General features: G+C 38.5%; 1 protein-coding gene and 1 pseudogene across 6 annotated transcripts in view; both read right to left on the reverse strand.

The window, feature by feature from the left end:
- Positions 1-4,612, reverse strand: part of LOC131197169 (von Willebrand factor A domain-containing protein 5A-like) — a 35,020-nt gene extending 30,408 nt beyond the window's left edge. For 2 of the 6 annotated variants that reach the window (XM_058180886.1, XM_058180884.1), the window contains exons 1-2: positions 4,321-4,610; positions 2,734-2,770 (exon numbers count right to left, since the gene is read on the reverse strand). The gene's annotated coding sequence lies outside the window, so the exon portion shown is untranslated. Of the gene's footprint in view, positions 1-2,733; positions 2,771-4,320 lie in introns of all 6 variants that reach the window. The other 4 variants (XM_058180887.1, XM_058180890.1, XM_058180888.1 and 1 more) reach the window with 4 other exon arrangements.
- A 1,364-nt stretch (positions 4,613-5,976) lies between these two features.
- Positions 5,977-13,265, reverse strand: LOC131198149 (vomeronasal type-2 receptor 26-like; annotated as a pseudogene).
- Between the last annotated feature and the right edge of the window lie 4,489 nt (positions 13,266-17,754).

Consider the following 17,754-nt stretch of genomic DNA (forward strand, 5'->3'; position numbering starts at 1 on the left):
ACATTTTAGCTATCTCTATGCAATGAAAAGCTAACACAGCATCCCACTACCATAAGAAGGATTGGAGAGAAAATATTTTCATGCTCTTCTTTAGTGGAACAGATTTCAAAATAAGTGCAAATAGATAGAGCCGCTATCACTTCCTGCTACATGACATGACTTTTTTGGATAGTTTGATATAAGAGATAACAGCAAATGCAAAAAATTCAAGCCAGATATTCTTTCTGTAACGTAATTGTTTATTGTCATCCTATATGGCAGACCAGACAGATCACAAAAATGACTCCACCAGAAGTCTAGAATATATTTTAATGCAGTTCCTTCTCCATTTGTTGTCTTAACAGCTTCCAGATGGCTTCTCCATAGTCATATCTGTGGCTCCCTACACATATCAAAGTAAGAGACAAAGACATTTTCCAAATATTTAATACACCAATCTAAGTTAAAGCTAGGAATTGTAGCCTTCCAGAGCTTGTTTGATTCCCATAAACCCATGCCAACATCACTAATTATCAGAAGTTATGGGAACTGTAGTGTAACAACTGGCCATTTTGCTTGCTCTGATTTATGAGGTTAACTAGACTCTTGGAAGTCATTCTTGAGAGCAATGAATTTGCTAGATTTTAGGCAGGACTGTTAGCCAAATCTGGAGAAGGCAAGGGGTTTTGATCAGGGACTTAAGTATGCAAAATAAGGATTTTATAACTGAAGTTTTCTGTCCCTGAACCAACAAAATGAGATGAAGAAGAGTCACGACAAACAGATGAGGCATTAATCAGGAATTTTAAAGGGGAGGGGGAAAAGGAGAAAGCAAACATTGAAAATATTGCTGTACTTCAATTAAATTGCTTATCTGTTACACAATAAGCATATCTGCAGCAGAAATCTCTGATACAATATGGATATCTTGAAGAACTGCATCATCTTCTGATTGATGGGAAACTTTTCTTGATAGCAATTGGAATGGAAGCATTGGCTGCTCAGCACTAGTCTATAGACATTCTGTCTCATTGTTCACTTTCTTTAGGCAGCAGGAATCTACCTAGTGTCCACTGCCAGTCAAAGATTTTGAGGGTTCTGCCTGCATAAACATCTAGAAAAGAGGTGGTCCCGGGTAGGGGCTGAGGACAGAACCACGTGCCATAGACCTGATTTCTCTAACAGGATGCTATTCAAGATTTTGTTGGACTGCAATTCCCATAATCTCCAACAAGCCTACTTTGGAATATAGATGTTATAGTCCAATGCAGGCTGAGGGCTGTGTTGAAATTCCAGATATAGGGTAGGGGTAAATTCTCAGAGAGCCAGTTTGGTGCAATGGTTAAAGCATTTGGCTAGAAACTGGGAGACCCTGAGTTTTAATCCCATTAGTAGTATAGAGCCAGCCGGGTGACCTTGGGCTAATCAGCTTTTCTCAGCCCTAAGAAGGAGGCAATGGCAAACCGCTTCCAAAATTTTCCCAAGAGAATTGCAGTAATATTGTAAGATGAGTGAAAATTTGCCTAATTATTAGCTTATTAACAATCAGAGTAGGGGTGAAATGCTCCCGGTTCAGACCAGATCGGGTGATCCGGTAGCGATGAGGGTGGGTAGTTCGGAGACCAGTTAGCAAAAATCCCTCCCCCCCGCCCATGCCCACCCAATCACCCGCTCCCTACTTGCCTACTTGCTGCTTCTTTCGGGCTTGCAAAGCCTTGCTTCGGCTGCTGCAATCAATTGCATCAGCTAGCAACTGAATCTGCCTGCCTGCAATCCATCTCATTGGTGAGCAACTTAATCTGCCTGCCTCCAAATGGGTAAGTAACTGGGGGTGGGGGGGAAGCTTTAAAAAATAGTTAATTGGGAGTTTTTTAAGGAGTTTTATTTTATTTTTTTAGACAGCAATTTAGCTGCTTTTATCTAAAATATAAATAAAATAAAATAAAATAATAAAATAAAATAAAATATTTGTGCAGCTTTCTGAGGTTTGGTGTGTTTCTGTAGTGTTTCACTCTAACTACAGAAACACACAAAATCTCACAAAGCTATATGTGGCATTTTGTGTGTGTGTGTGAGTCAGTTGTGTTGTGTTGTGTTGTGTTGTGTTATGTGTGTGTAAAGTGTGAAAGTTGGTTTTTGAGCTTTTTGTGGCTGTGTGAGGTTCCCGCTTGTTGCAAGGGCCATTTTGAGTGAGGTGCAACTGCTTTTACATTGTGTGTGAGTCAGTTGAATTGTGTTGTGTGTATGTAAAGTGTGAAAGTTGGTTTTTGAGCTTTTTCTGGCTGTGTGAGGTTCCTGCTTGTTGCAGGGGCCATTTTGGGTGAAGTGCAGCTGCTTTTACATTATGTGTGAGTCAGTTGTGTTGTATGTGTGTAAAATGTGAAAGTTGGTTTTTGGTACCTCTTATTGTTTTGTGTATTTTGTTTATTATTTTTATTATTTATTGTTATTGGCCATGCCCACCCAGTTACCTGATCACTAAGCCATGTCCACCAATTAAGCCATGACCACAGAACCAGTAGGGAAAGCTTTTAGATTTCACCCCTGAATCAGAGACATTTGTAAGCCTTGGATGACCTTCAGCCAGAATGTGCCTTTGCCACTTTTTTAACACCTGCCAGCAACAGCTGAGACAAATATGCTGACCACAAATGTCTCTTATACAGACTACTGTTAGGATGTGGCTTTAATACTTGGTTAAAATATATTGCAGGCCAGCACATAACTAGAAATTTAAGATGACATGATATTTACCTTAAACAGTGGTTAGGAGCCTCCAGACACTCAGGTTCTAAAGGAGAATGAAGTTTATCAGTAGCGTAGTAAAAGCCACATCCAAGGATAGTCAATTTATATGGTAATGAAGTAGGAGAAACTAGTTAATAGAGTATTCCTGCTTCAGACAGGAAGGCAGTGCAGAGAGTGGTAAAGATGGCAGAGAAGATTATTGGCAGCTCACTTCTTTCTATCCAGGACGTAGCATGTAAGTGATACTTGAGCAGGGTCCACAATATTGTCTGGGACGTTACATTTCCACTTCACGACCTGTTTTCCTTGTTACCTTCTGGGAGGGGGCTCCGTAGTATCCGAAGCAGAACATCCAGATTCAATCAGTTTTGTTCCATATAGCATCAACCTTGTAAACTCTAAAGTTTCCTCCTTCCTTTATGTATTCAAAATGGGTAATTAATATTTATACATATATATATGTATGGCTGTAGGTATATATATATATATATAATGTATATATATGCAGGTTTTGGTATGTTCAGGTCTTTTCCCGTGTAAGATTGAAAGTATTTAGGCAACGTTTCGATGAGATCTCACTCATCATCTTCAGGCTGGAGTTTTTTTGGCTTTGTTCTTATGTGAGCAAAGTGTGGATTTTAACTGCTGTTTCTCTATAAATACTGGTGGGGGGGTGTTTTTTTGAATTGATGGCCTAGCTGTTGCAAGCTGATTGGGTATATTGGATGTATACATATGTATGTGTGTGTGTGTGTGTGTGTGTGTGTGTGTGTGTGTATAAAATGTATATGTGTGTATATATACATATGTATATATTAATGTGTATATGTGTATATATATATATATGTATGTATGTGTTTATGTATGTATATGTGTGTATATGTATGTATATAAATGTGTATATATGTGTTATGTATGGGTATGGGTAGATATATACTTTCTTTTGAGAGCAGCAACAGAACTTCATTTTTAATTCTCCTTAATCTTGAGCGGAAATTGGCTTCCTCGCTTTCCCTACTTAGTCAGCCTTCTCGCCTCCAACATGTCCAGATAGAGGTCAGAAGTCAATGCTGACTGGAAAGTATGCGTGCCTTTCTGTCTGTTTTCTTAATCCACTAGGAGGAGTCAGAATGTTTAAAACTATATATGTGATTAGGAGAATAAGACTATATATATGAATAGAATAGAATAGAATAGAATAGAATAGAATAGAATAGAATAGAATAGAATTTTTTATTGGCCAAGTGTGTTTGGACATACAAGGAATTTGTCTTGGTGCATATCCTCTCAGCGTACATAAAAGAAAAGATACATTCATCAAGAATTTTTAGGGGAACAAGAGATTATTGACCAAGAACAGAGAAATAGAAATTCAAGGTTAGGTGGATAAAGGGCATAGAAGTTACTTGCTTCTTTGGGAGACTTCTGTGTAAAGGGGTGGAGTTGGGAAAAGTGGTTCGCAAGAAATTCAGAACAGGAGATCGGAAAGGCAAGCTTATAGTATTTTGTTTTTCCAGTAGGCGAAGCAGTATAAACGGTAGTCGTGGGAAAGAAGCAAGAAAGCGCTCCGGTACGCAAGACAATTTTGCCTACCTTAAAGGATCTGGACTCTGTCGCCTTTTTCGCTGATTGCAACCCAGCAGAAAGCGAAAGTGCAGGTTTTCTCGAGAAATTCCCGATTATCCCCGCCCCTCGTTCGGGAAGTACCAACCCGCGGGTGTCTCGGTTCCGGATCTGCGCCTGACGGAACCACTCCCTCTTAGCCCTGTGGCCGCTCCCTCTTTTCCTCCGTTTTGGAAACATTAAACGCAGCGACGACCCTTTTAAAAATCCCTTTTACCCTAGGCTGCTAAACGCCCCATTGCAATCCCTGCGGGGAGATAGCTTGGCTTTTCAGTCTTTCCTCCGTCCCTCGCCTTAACACCCAACGTGGACTCCGCGTCATCCTTGGAAATGCCCGTTACTCCACCCATCCTTCCACAATCCAATACGGGAGGTGCCAACAAAGAAGAGTATTTGTAGCTGGGGTGTTGTCATGAGGGGTCCTTGGTGCTCTCTGAGCTTGCTTGTTTTCTTGTAGACGTTTCATTACCCAAACTAGGCACCATCAGCGACCAGCACTGACGATGTTACCTACTTTGGGTAATGAAACGTCTGCAAGAAAGCTAATTCAAGGAACCCTCAGTATGGAAGGTGGGTGACGGGACTCCCACAATCCCCACAGCTCGCCATCATTGTCGGGGACTCTTAATTCTCCTAACCCCCCAGCCTATGACTTTGTTGTCAGGATTTAACGGAAGCTGCAGCTGAAACGATTGAAAGAAGCAACTCCTCTGAGTACAACAAAATACCTTATGCCACCAGACTTGAGATCCTGGGTTTGCGCATTTGTTCCAAAAGAAGGAAAACATTTAACCTAGCTGTTCATTTTCAGTTTGTGAAAGTGAATTCAGTTGGGCCCATCCAACAGTTTCATTTTCGGATTTTTCTGAAAGATGCAAAGTCAGCCAAAAGTTGAGACACAATCCTGATTATGCAACATTAATGCATCAAACAAGGATAATACATATTGTGCATAAGACCAAATGCCTGGAGCTCACAAACTAATGAAGTCTGTTATTAACAGCAGCTGCTTGCAATTACTGCAGGTTCAAGTCCCACCAGGCCCCAGGTTGACTCAGCCTTCCATCCTTTATAAGGTAGATAAAATGAGGACCCAGATTGTTGGGGGCAATAAGTTGACTTTGTATATAATATACAAATGGATGAAGACTATTGCTTGACATAGTGTAAGCCGCCCTGAGTCTTTGGAGAAGGGCGGGATATAAATGCAAAAACAAACAAACAAACAAAAACAATAGCACCATAAAAAAAAATCCCATTTTGAGGGATTACTGAATCGATTTTTCAAATGGAATCTCTGATTCCCATTTCGATATGATATACATATCATATACAGTCTTTTCACATCACACTTCATTCAACCCTTCCCCCCCATTTGAAATGACCTGTAAACTCTAAAAAAGAAAGTAGAAATAACCAATTCCTTGATATTATTTGAGCAAATTACATAGATAACTTTAATATTTTTTTCAGAGTTCCTTATATGATTAAACTGATAGCTTCAGAAATACATTTTAGCTTTAAAAAACAAAACCAAACAGACCATATTAATATGAAGTAATTATTGACCTCAGAATTATCTCCCCAAAATATTCATTTTTTATGGCTCTTTGGAAGAAAATGTATTTATTACCTGCAACAATAGCAACAATGTATCATTAACTTCTCAAAGAACCTGCCCATGCAGAATATTTTTTTCTTTTTTTTTTAGGACACCTGTGTTGAATTTGCAATAATGTGATGATGTGAGATGTTCTTTATTACATTGCCCCATATGTCAGGAATACTTTGCATTCCTGGGTATAGAAACAAATTAAACTGACCTGAGTTTTTATTCTGTCATTTAATAGATTGGATCAATGTAGCCACAGGTGATTCAAAAATCAAGATGCACCCACAACTGTGCAGATGAGGCCGCTCCCCTTTTTACATGCAGACATATTTGGACTACATCCTGATGGATTGTTTAGATATAGAAGGACCTTAAATTAATCAGATATTTTCTCTTTGATTTCAGTGAGATATATGAACTACCAAGGATTTTAACCCAAAGTTGATTGTTTAACTCATTCCTAATTTGAAGTTATTTTTCTATTTCTGCAATATTTGCTAACATTTCAAGAATTATAGCTTACATAGGCAGCCAAATTAATTATTTCTCTTAAAAGTAGAAAGCATGAAGCAATACTTGAAATGTCAGTTTGAGACAGTACTATATTTTTAAACTCGCTTCTCTTAGGTTCTAAGTGGCTGTAATAGCAGGAAAAACGAATGAACCTATGCAAATGAATGAAACTTGCTTAAAACTGTTTCTTTGGGCCCATATATTTTGCCCTTTTATTACATATTTATATTCTTTATTAGTTACTTCTTACAATTTAGTTCAGGCCTGATAATAATTATATATAATTTTGGACAAAATATGCAAACAAGTAATCCAGCACTGGAAGCCAAAATTGAGAAGATTTCCACAGCCACCATGTATTTACCTTTGGTGCTCAGGTAGGTCGGGACAAAAGAGATCCAGACAGTACAAAACACCAGCAAGCCGAAAGTGATGAACTTAGCTTCATTGAAAGTGCTGGGCAGGTTCCTAGCAAGGAAAGCTACAAGGAAACTAATGACAGCCAAGAATCCCAGGTAGTCCAGAACACAATAAAATAAAACCGGAGATCCTGCATTACATTCCATCACAGATTCCTCAATGAAAGAATGAATGTCGCAATCTGGGAATGGGGGAGCAACATAGAACCAGACAGAACAAATCATTGCTTGAATTAGAGAACAAAAAAGAACTACAGAATTGGCCAATCTTTTGCCCACCCATTTCCGCATTCTACTTCCTGGCTTGGTGGCCATGAAAGCTACAACCACTGTGATGGTTTTTGCCAATATCAAAGAAACAGCCATGGAGAAGATGATGCCAAAGGACGTTCGTTGGAGGTAGCAGGTGACAGTCTGTGGTTGGCCAATGAATAGGAGGGGGCAAAGGAAGCAGAGGAAGAGACAGATGAGCAGAGAATAGGTGAGATCTCGATTGGTAGCTTTGACAATGTACTCACATTTCTGTATTTAATAAAGATTCCTAGCACAAAAACTGTGATCACAGAAAAAAACAGAGACAAGAAACTAAAACGATTCCCAAAGATTCATGATGGAAAAAAAAATTTGGGATCTTAGGAAGACATAGATTTCTGCCTTCATTTGCAAATTGATCTTCTGGGCGACTGTAACAATCATACGAATCTGAAAAACAGAGTAGATGCCATTGCTGTTCATCAAATATATCACAAGGAGATTGGCTAAACAGCTAGAATAGAAATGGAAAAAACCAGAGGCTTTTTTGGAGCCTCCAGGAGGGCGAAAATGGCCTCCCCTGGTACCAGAGGCCCTCTGGAGGTAGGCCCATTTTTCGCCCTGCACGCACACCCTGCACTTACCTGGCATCCAAAACGGGCTGTGTAGAGATTCCTGGGAGGGGCAGGGCAGGATGGGCAGTGTCAGACAGTCCTTGGAACAACCGGTTTGGTGAACCAGGTTAAAATTAACATCCGGTTTGCCTGAACTGGTGTGAACCGGCTAAATCCCACCCCTGATTAAAGACAGCTGCTTCTTACCTTTTTCATGTGATATCTTCTCTTTTGGGCATTGGATACAATCATAGCAACAAAACGGCTGTTCTTCTTTCTTTTTCCGGCTATATCCAGGATGGCATTTATCACTGCACACTGCAAGGAGCAAGACCTATGTATTAAAAATTAAGACATTTCAACAGTTTACAAATAATTAGTATGTCTTAAATTAAGTTCAGCAAAAGAATGTGATGTATTTTCTTTTAGGTCAATCAATCAATAATATTTTAAAAGAAAGTTTGCAAACCAGAACACTGTTTTAATATTTTTGTTATTAACTTCAATTTCCATATTATTGTTCCTTATATATTATACTTTAATGGGAGAGTTTATGCAAATATAATATAATATAATATTTTTCCACTGATTATCAGTACTGATTTCTCCTACTATTTCTAGATGATTTGTAAATAGAACAGAAGAAATTTTAAAAATTCTAGAAATCAGAATATGGGTAAAATATTTTAGGTAAGATAAATATATGATTAGTAAAATATAGTCAGAAAGAGGTAACAGTTGATATTGTATACTGGTGAATGGATCATCATATTTGAAGCAATTTTATAAATATTACTTTGCACTTGGTATATTCATTACATTTGTACACCATTCCCCTCTCCCAATTCCTATCAACTGGAAGTGGAAGTAAAAAAAAAAAGTAAAAGTAAAAAGTTTTTCTAAGTAAAAAAAACCAGAAAAAATACAAATATTCATTACATTAAAAATGTTCTTTGTTACTAAAACTAAAATGGGGAAGCTACAAGTTTGCAATTATCACATGCTAGTCTCGCTTCCTAGAAAAATATCTTCCAGGGGTCACTTGCTATGTAGCATCAATAAAAGCAGCAGACTTCAGAAACAAGGCTATTCCTTAAAGAATGTATCTCTTTTAATCATGCTATTTATCGGTAGCCTTAGTTCTGCCATTTATTCTCCGCTGAATCAACCTTAAAAAGAATTGATGATTATCAGAAATCATTGGTACTAATGTCATTGGTATATTCATCAATTCATACTTCAGATGTTAATTGACTGTGTATTATTTAACTGCACAATACAAGTTTTCTGGAATACTTATAGTTAAATATATTCCAGTAATTCCATGAATAGTTGTAGACACATTCAGACTATTTAGAACTATGACACAAATCATCACAATGTCAGACTCCATGGTCAACCAGGGAGTAAGTCATCCAAGGATGTATGAGATACAGAAATTCTTACTCATCTATGAAAATTATTAGAAGACCATGATTCTTTAATACACTTTACTTTGTTAAAACACAGCATTTTTAGTAGTAAAAAAAGATAGTGATGTGTTTTAACATGGCAATCTTAGAAGAACTGTGAAATAAAAATGTCATTTAAAGAATCCGCTAAGTTTTGAAAATAATTTTTTACTACTATATTTATTTTTAATAATTCACTATCAAGCTTGTTGATCAGTTCTTTTTATTATGATGATGACTTTAATGATGTAATCAAATTTCATTTGATAGTATTTGACCTATCAGTTGAGTAAGACTGTATAATTGTTACATGCCCAAATATGATCTAAACTTCTATATCAGGATCAATGTTTTCCTAAGATGTTTGACCTACAATGAAGGAGAGATGAAATGGATAATTGTAGAATCAAAACACAGGACCCAAAGCAAACAAGGCTCACTCCAATGATTTATTAGGCAAAATGTATTGGAGGGATTTTCCTCCAAAAGAATAGTAGGAGACATACTCCTGCAGACAATGAGATGTACTCAAATTTTATTTATTTGTATCCCACATATATTATTTTTATAAATAACCCAAGGCAGTAAACATATCCAATATACCTTCCTCTTCCTATTTTTCCCACAACAAACCTGTGAAGTGGGTTAGATTGAGAGAGAGAGAGCGACCAGCCCAAATTCACCCATCTGGCTTTCATTGTTAAGGTGGGTCTTGAACTCATGGTCTCCCACTTTCTAGCATTGTGCCTTAACCACTAGACCAAATTGGGTTTCAGAAAGAAGGGAAAAATAATACACGCACACTTATTCATAAGTAATAAGATAATCAATGTCAGGTTACTTCCTGCCCTTCTGTTATCTACAGTACAGAGAACAATGGTCTTAGAAGAAACATTTGCATCTTTAGATTCAGAGGTTTTGATGGGAATGTTCTGATAAAATTTTCTATAGGCTATGGGAGTTATAAGCTAGGACCCATTTTTTCAATTAAACAGTCAAACGAACAGCCCCATTTATCTGAAAACTGATTTTCCCCACAATAATATTGAATTGAGAGTCAGTTTGGTGTAAGCAGGGAGACCATGACTTCTAATTCTCAGTTAGATACATAGCCATTGGGATGACCTTGGATAGTCACTGTCTCTCAGCCTTAGGAAGGAGGTTATGGCACACCACTTCTAAAAAAACAGCAGGGATCTTTCCAGGCAGTCTCCAAGAATCAAACATGATGGATGGGGGAAAAAACTTTTTCTCATTCAATTTAACTTCACCTGGTTAAATTGTCTTTGCCATGTAATGATCTCCTTGATAATATTGACCTCTTTGTCTGGTGAAACTATGGGATCCATTTTTCCAATTTTTATTCTAATGATGGATTGGTTTGGAAAAGCAAACCAGTTAATGATGTCAAATCCAGTTGCTATTTCTCCATTGGTATTAAAATATACTTCCTCTCCAGCACTGTTGGTAAATGAGATGCTCTTCATAAAAGAATAAAACTGTAAGAGTTTTTTAAAAAGGAAGTCTATCATACTGAAAGTGGACGAGTATCTTCCATATATATATATATGCATACACACACATATACATTTATAAAGTTCAAAAATTACACACACACACACCATTTTTCCACAACAAACCTGTGAAGTGGGTTAGATTGAGAGAGAGAGCGACCAGCCCAAATTCACCCATCTGGCTTTCATTGTTAAGGTGGGTCTTGAACTCATGGTCTCCCACTTTCTAGCATTGTGCCTTAACCACTAGACCAAATTGGGTTTCAGAAAGAAGGGAAAAATAATACACGCACACTTATTCATAAGTAATAAGATAATCAATGTCAGGTTACTTCCTGCCCTTCTGTTATCTACAGTACAGAGAACAATGGTCTTAGAAGAAACATTTGCATCTTTAGATTCAGAGGTTTTGATGGGAATGTTCTGATAAAATTTTCTATAGGCTATGGGAGTTATAAGCTAGGACCCATTTTTTCAATTAAACAGTCAAACGAACAGCCCCATTTATCTGAAAACTGATTTTCCCCACAATAATATTGAATTGAGAGTCAGTTTGGTGTAAGCAGGGAGACCATGACTTCTAATTCTCAGTTAGATACATAGCCATTGGGATGACCTTGGATAGTCACTGTCTCTCAGCCTTAGGAAGGAGGTTATGGCACACCACTTCTAAAAAAACAGCAGGGATCTTTCCAGGCAGTCTCCAAGAATCAAACATGATGGATGGGGGAAAAAACTTTTTCTCATTCAATTTAACTTCACCTGGTTAAATTGTCTTTGCCATGTAATGATCTCCTTGATAATATTGACCTCTTTGTCTGGTGAAACTATGGGATCCATTTTTCCAATTTTTATTCTAATGATGGATTGGTTTGGAAAAGCAAACCAGTTAATGATGTCAAATCCAGTTGCTATTTCTCCATTGGTATTAAAATATACTTCCTCTCCAGCACTGTTGGTAAATGAGATGCTCTTCATAAAAGAATAAAACTGTAAGAGTTTTTTAAAAAGGAAGTCTATCATACTGAAAGTGGACGAGTATCTTCCATATATATATATATGCATACACACACATATACATTTATAAAGTTCAAAAATTACACACACACACACCATTTTTCCACATTTATAGTTTTTGCCTAATCTGCATATAGTTTGTACCTAATTAATGGTAGGACTTGCTGGAATTTTACTTGTGGGATATTTGGAAGATATTTTAACTTATCTTGGAACCAAAAGAAGCCAGTAAGTATTGAATGCATTGATACAGGAATTCTTGAAGAATATAGACATGAAATTGCTGAGCTACTAGGAAAATGCAACTTATCCATAATTTGATTCTCAATCCCAATTTAATGATTTTTTTCTCTTGTTCATAAATAAACTTGACTTTGGGGGAAACAGTGAGCTGGCCAAGATTGAAAATGAAATATATATATATATATATTTATTCAGGATGATAAAAATCAAAAATGTTTCTCTCAGCTTGCTAGATAAGAAGATCAAATATGGCTATAATATTGAGCAGAACTATCAAGGGAATCCAGAATTGTAGCTAGAGAGGGAAGTGGAGAAAATGTGACAGATGAAAGCAAACCACTTCTGTTCTGTTGCTAAGTAACTGCATGAATGCATTACTTCTTATTGTAAGTCAGGATGTTTGGGATGCAAGGGAAAAAGACAAGTAGGGAAGATATTTTCTCTTTCTCTCTTAATAAAAATAATTTTCCAGAGAAATGACTGTAAACAGAGAAGTGGAGGAGGAAGAAGAGGAAAGAAACTCAGTGGCGTGTCTTGAATAGCATCATATTCAAGCAGTGGGCAGTCACTCATCCAAGGAATTTATATCAAGACATAGAATTTATATCATATACGTTGGTGATGTTTATTCAACACATTCAACCAGTTCAACTAATTTGACTTTTAAAACGTAAGTGTTACAGCAAGAAGATATTTGTGTGTGAAGAAATAGTTGTGCATGAAGCATGGAAAACAAATGCCATTTTCAATGAAGACAACAGGTATCTAAGGAAACTAAATGCTCTATCCAATTGATATTTTCACAGAGACTAGTTTTTCCATACGAGAAGAACTGATTTTGGTGTGAAACATTACCTGCCAACGTTGCAATTCGTGGTGATCACCTCCCCCTTCATTTTTGTTGGATTTATGTTTGATGAGTGCATGGCCTGTAAAGCATGTGCTATGGCGTGGGCTGCATTGTAAATGTTATAGCTTTGGCCAGTCATGCTCATTTCAAAATATGGTCCAGGAATGTTCTTTAGATCTTCATCTCCATTGCAGATTTTCCATCTCTCTTTAACCAACTCAAAGTCTGATAACAAACAGTTAAATGCATTCTCCCAGAAGACTTTGATAAAACCATCTCCTTTTGGATAAAGAGGCTTTAAGCTCTGAAGGAATTTTTGGAATTCTACCAACTCACTGAAGTGATGACTGAAAGACAAAGCACCATGGAAGACTTGGGTGTTCAGTCCTTGTTGAAATGTGTGCGATGCAAAAGACCATTCAACAGTCATAATCCACACCTTACTTATAGCTTCTACTGTCACGCCCATCAGTATTGCCATATACATTAGCCCACTCAAAGCAAACACAGTGTGAATCTGTGCACTTATGATAACAACACTGGTCTTCTTGAAAGAAGACAATATTATCTCCACACATTCCAGCAAGGCTGCAAGGTCATAGAGAGCAGACAACGTAGATGGGATACTTTCAATAAAAGCAGTACAGATACCACCAGCGTTGGAGTCAATGTTTGGATTAAATCTGTCCCTTGATCATCATCCTTTGCAATAATTCCAATCCATGTTCATTGAAAATACAGAAGTAGCTGGACAATTCCAGTATACTGAATCTCTTCATTGGGAACCATCTGGTAGATAGTAGGAAGCATAGTTTTATAATCCTTTCCAGAAGCAAGGAAAGAATATGTGAACTGTGGAAAAAATAAAAAAAATAAAATATAAGGAGAGTTTAGATAGTCTTATATGCAAATTAACTATAGTCTTACAGTATGTCACAGAAGTGAGTACACGCCTAAGTGATAATGTCCTTTTGTTGCCAGCAGTTTAGACATTAATGGCTGTGTGTTGTATTATTTTGAGGGGACAGCACATTTACACTGTTATACAAGCTGTATATTCACTTCTTTACATTGTAGCCAAGTGTCATTTCTTCAGTGGTCACATGAAATGATATACTTAAATATTTACAAAATGTGAGGGGCTGTACTCACTTCTGTGATATACTGTATATGCAAATTAACCCTAGAACTGGAAACGACTAGCACACGTGTGGGGGAACCTTTACCTTTACCTATATGCAAATTAACTATCTGAAAAAATTATTTGCTAAGGAAAATTAATAACCTCACAAGGTAAACAGGTACTAAATTTAGTAACTATGCATCTTGCTTTTCTTTGCATAGCTAGAAAGAATAAGTTACATATTCTTGAGTTCAGGAATTATTTCTGACTAAATCTTCCCATGTAGTCTGTTGTGGGAGACTAGAATGTTTGTCTCCCGTATGAGCAGAACATAGAATGGATTTTGATTTATATTATTTGTGGACAAGTTTAGAAGGATCAATTTCCTGGAAACAGCCTGGCTGTGCAATAACCACAAAACTGGCTTAGAATTCAATAATTTGGAAATCACCTCCGTTTCTTTCTGACCACTGATGAAGCCACTTGTATACTAAATATGAGCCAAATCTAGTTCTTTTTATTTACAAAACCTGTGTTTTTCTCTTTCACTGATTGACATTGGAAACTTACAAAATAGCATTTTTAAACAAAACATACTAATTAGTGACTTAAATTGATGAATGCTGTCATATTTCAGACAGCAAGGATGTGCCAAATGCCTTTAAATTTTAAACATTTATGAAAAGATCTGCTAATAATGTTTTTATTTTATTTTTTGGTCAAAAAGACCAAAGATAATTTGCAGTCTTATTTCTTCATTCTCCATTTTTCAAGAATTCGGTTTGCACAATTTTAAGATTTTTTATTTAATATAATAATTAATGATGGTATATAAACCGACTGTAATTCTAGAATAGGAATAGTATATTATACGTAACTGCGTTCTCTTTGCCGATGATGTAAAACTATTTAACACCAAGCAATAGCAACAGTGAGAACTAGACACGGAGCCACTGATTGGTTCAAAATTGGGAAAGGAGTCCGGCAAGGCTGTATACTATCACCCTGTCTATTTAACTTATATGCAGAGCACATCATGAGAAAGGTGGGGCTAGAAGAATCAAAAATTGGAATTAAGATTGCCGGGAGAAATATCAACAACCTCAGATATGCAGATGATACCACTCTAATGGCAGAAAGCGAAGAGGAACTAAAGAACCTCTTGCTGCCGGTGAAGGAGGAAAGTGCAAAAGTTAGCTTGAAACTCAACATTAAGAAAACTAAAATCATGGCATCCAGCCTTCTCAATTCCTGGCAGATAGATGGTGAAGAAATGGAGGTAGTGACAGATTTTATTTTCCTGGGCTCCAAGATCACCGCAGATGGGGACTGCAGCCAAGAAATTAAAAGATGTTTGCTCCTGGGGAGGAAAGCTATGGCAAATCTAGACAGCGTACTAAAAAGCAGAGACATCACCCTGCCAACAAAAGTGTGTATAGTCAAGGCTATGGTTTTCCCAGTTGCAATGTATGGCTGTGAAGGTTGGACCATAAGAAAGGCTGAGCGCCAAAGAATCGAGGCCTTTGAACTCTGGTGCTGGAGAAGACTCCTGCGAGTCTCTTAGACTGCAAGGCAATCAAACCGGTCAGTCCTAGAGGAGATCAACCCTGAGTGTTCTTTAGAAGGCCAGATCCTGAAGATGAAACTGAATACTTTGGCCACCTAATGAGAAGGAAGGACTCCCTGGAGAAGAGCCTAATGCTGGGAAAGATTGAGGGCAAAAGAAGAACGGGACCACAGAGAACGAGGTGGCTGGATGGATTCACTGAAGCAGTAGGCAGGAGTTTAAATGGACTCCAGAGGATGGTAGAGGACAGGAAGGCCTGGAGGAACATTGTCCATGGGGTCACGATGGGTTGGAGACAACTTCGCAACTAATAACAACAACAAAATTGATACTTACTTAATATAGTTTATTTTTCTCCTTAATTTCACAGAAGTTAAAGTGCAATCTTGCCTCTTTTTCTTCCTCTGAGCTCTGCCTCATTCCAATCTATATAATCTACAATTAATTTACAAAGTGCATTATCCACTTTGTGTCTATTGTCTTTACTTATCTGTCACTGCAGATCTCATTAAGTTTATCTAGCTTTCATTTATATGCCTGTGATCCTGTCATTTGTGGCCAGAGCCTTCTCCAATTCTTTTTTGCAATGATTATTGAGTGAATAAGTGTGGTCATTATGTGACTGTGACAGTTTGTTGAAAACTGAAATTAGCACTAGTTTCTGGCAAAAATGCCATAAATCATGGCCATTTGGCAGCAGAACTCTGTAAATAGCTACAGAGGGGTAGTTGCCAAACACTGAAAATATGATCACAGGCCTGATGGAGGAGTGTGTGGGGGAGAAGGCCATCAGAACTTCAGATCCTGGTTGTAAAAAGCTGTGGGCAGACAAGGTATGTGCCTGTAATCAAGGTATGGACCTATATCTCTTTCATCTTACGGGACCGCCTACTGCCACCGTGCCACTGACCCATGTGCTCTCACAGAGAGGGACTCCTTAGGGCGCCATCAGCCAAGCAATGCTGGCTGGTGGCCCCCGGGGAAGAGCCTTCTCTGTAGGGGCTCCCATCCTATGGAACGAGCTTCCCACAGGACTCCGACAGCTTCCTGACCTTCGGACCTGTTTGATTCGGGCAATAAAGAGGCAGGAGACCAGTGAGTGACAACAGCTCTTTAGTTTATAGTGAACCCAGCAACTGCCGTCTGGAAAAATCCCTCTTTATATACAGTTTTGTCTGAGGCTTCAACCAATCAACAACGTGCTTTTTCCCGCCCAAGTTTCCCTCCAAAACTTTTAAAGATACATTACACTCCTTCCCTCCCAGAACACATTGTACCCACATTTACATAAAATTAGCATCTTATTTCTCTACGTAGTCACGTAAGTAGACTGGGCGTCTCCTAATTCTCTCGGACCTGCGCAATCCATTTTCTGGGAGTGAGTCGAGCTGGCCGGAGGGACTGTTTGTTCCTCCTAGCTCCTTCTCTAGGCCATCCGGCCCTGGATTACTGGCAGAGTCGTCCCTGCTGTCTTCAGGAGGAACCGGTTGGTGTCGCTGAACCTCGTCGGACTCAGATAAGTCCCCCGTTTGTCCCGGGTTTGAGTCAGCTGTGAATTCAAACATTTGGTAGTCAGGGCCTGGCTGATTTGTTTCTGTTTGACGTGCTATTCGTTTTCTTATTTGGTCTATGTGGCGTCTCCAGACCCGGCCATCCTCCATATCTACCAGATATGATTTTGGCCCGGTTATCTCGAGAATTCTCCCTTTTAGCCATGTTGGGTCCTTGCTATAATTATGTGCCCATACCGGGTCGCCTACTGCCATTTCTCTTGTTTTACCATGTGCCCCCTTGTACCCATCTGGGGTGTAGGTTGGGTTTAGTCGGTCTAATGGGCACCTGAGCTTTCTGCCCATCAATAGTTCCACCGGGCTGCGGCCAGTTGTCACACAGGGGGTTCTGTGTTGGACTGCTAGGAAGGTATCGATTTTTGTTTGCCAATCGCCTGGCCTTATCCTAGATAATGCTTCTTTTGCGCTCCGAACGAAACGTTCTGCAAGTCCGTTCGTCGCCGGGTGGAAAGGTGCCGAGAGGGCATGTCTGATGCCTTCCTCCGCCAAGTACCCTTCAAACTGTGTTGCCGTGAATTGCGGGCCGTTGTCGGAAACTAGGGTGTCTGGCAACCCATGGGTTGCAAAGAGGTGCCTCAGGACTGAGATCACTGATTCGGCCGTCGTGGATCTCATGAGGATGATTTCTAGCCATTTGGAGTAGGCATCTACTACCACT

The sequence above is a fragment of the Ahaetulla prasina genome, chromosome 4 (genome assembly GCF_028640845.1).
Source record: "Ahaetulla prasina isolate Xishuangbanna chromosome 4, ASM2864084v1, whole genome shotgun sequence".
Lineage (NCBI taxonomy): Eukaryota > Metazoa > Chordata > Lepidosauria > Squamata > Colubridae > Ahaetulla > Ahaetulla prasina.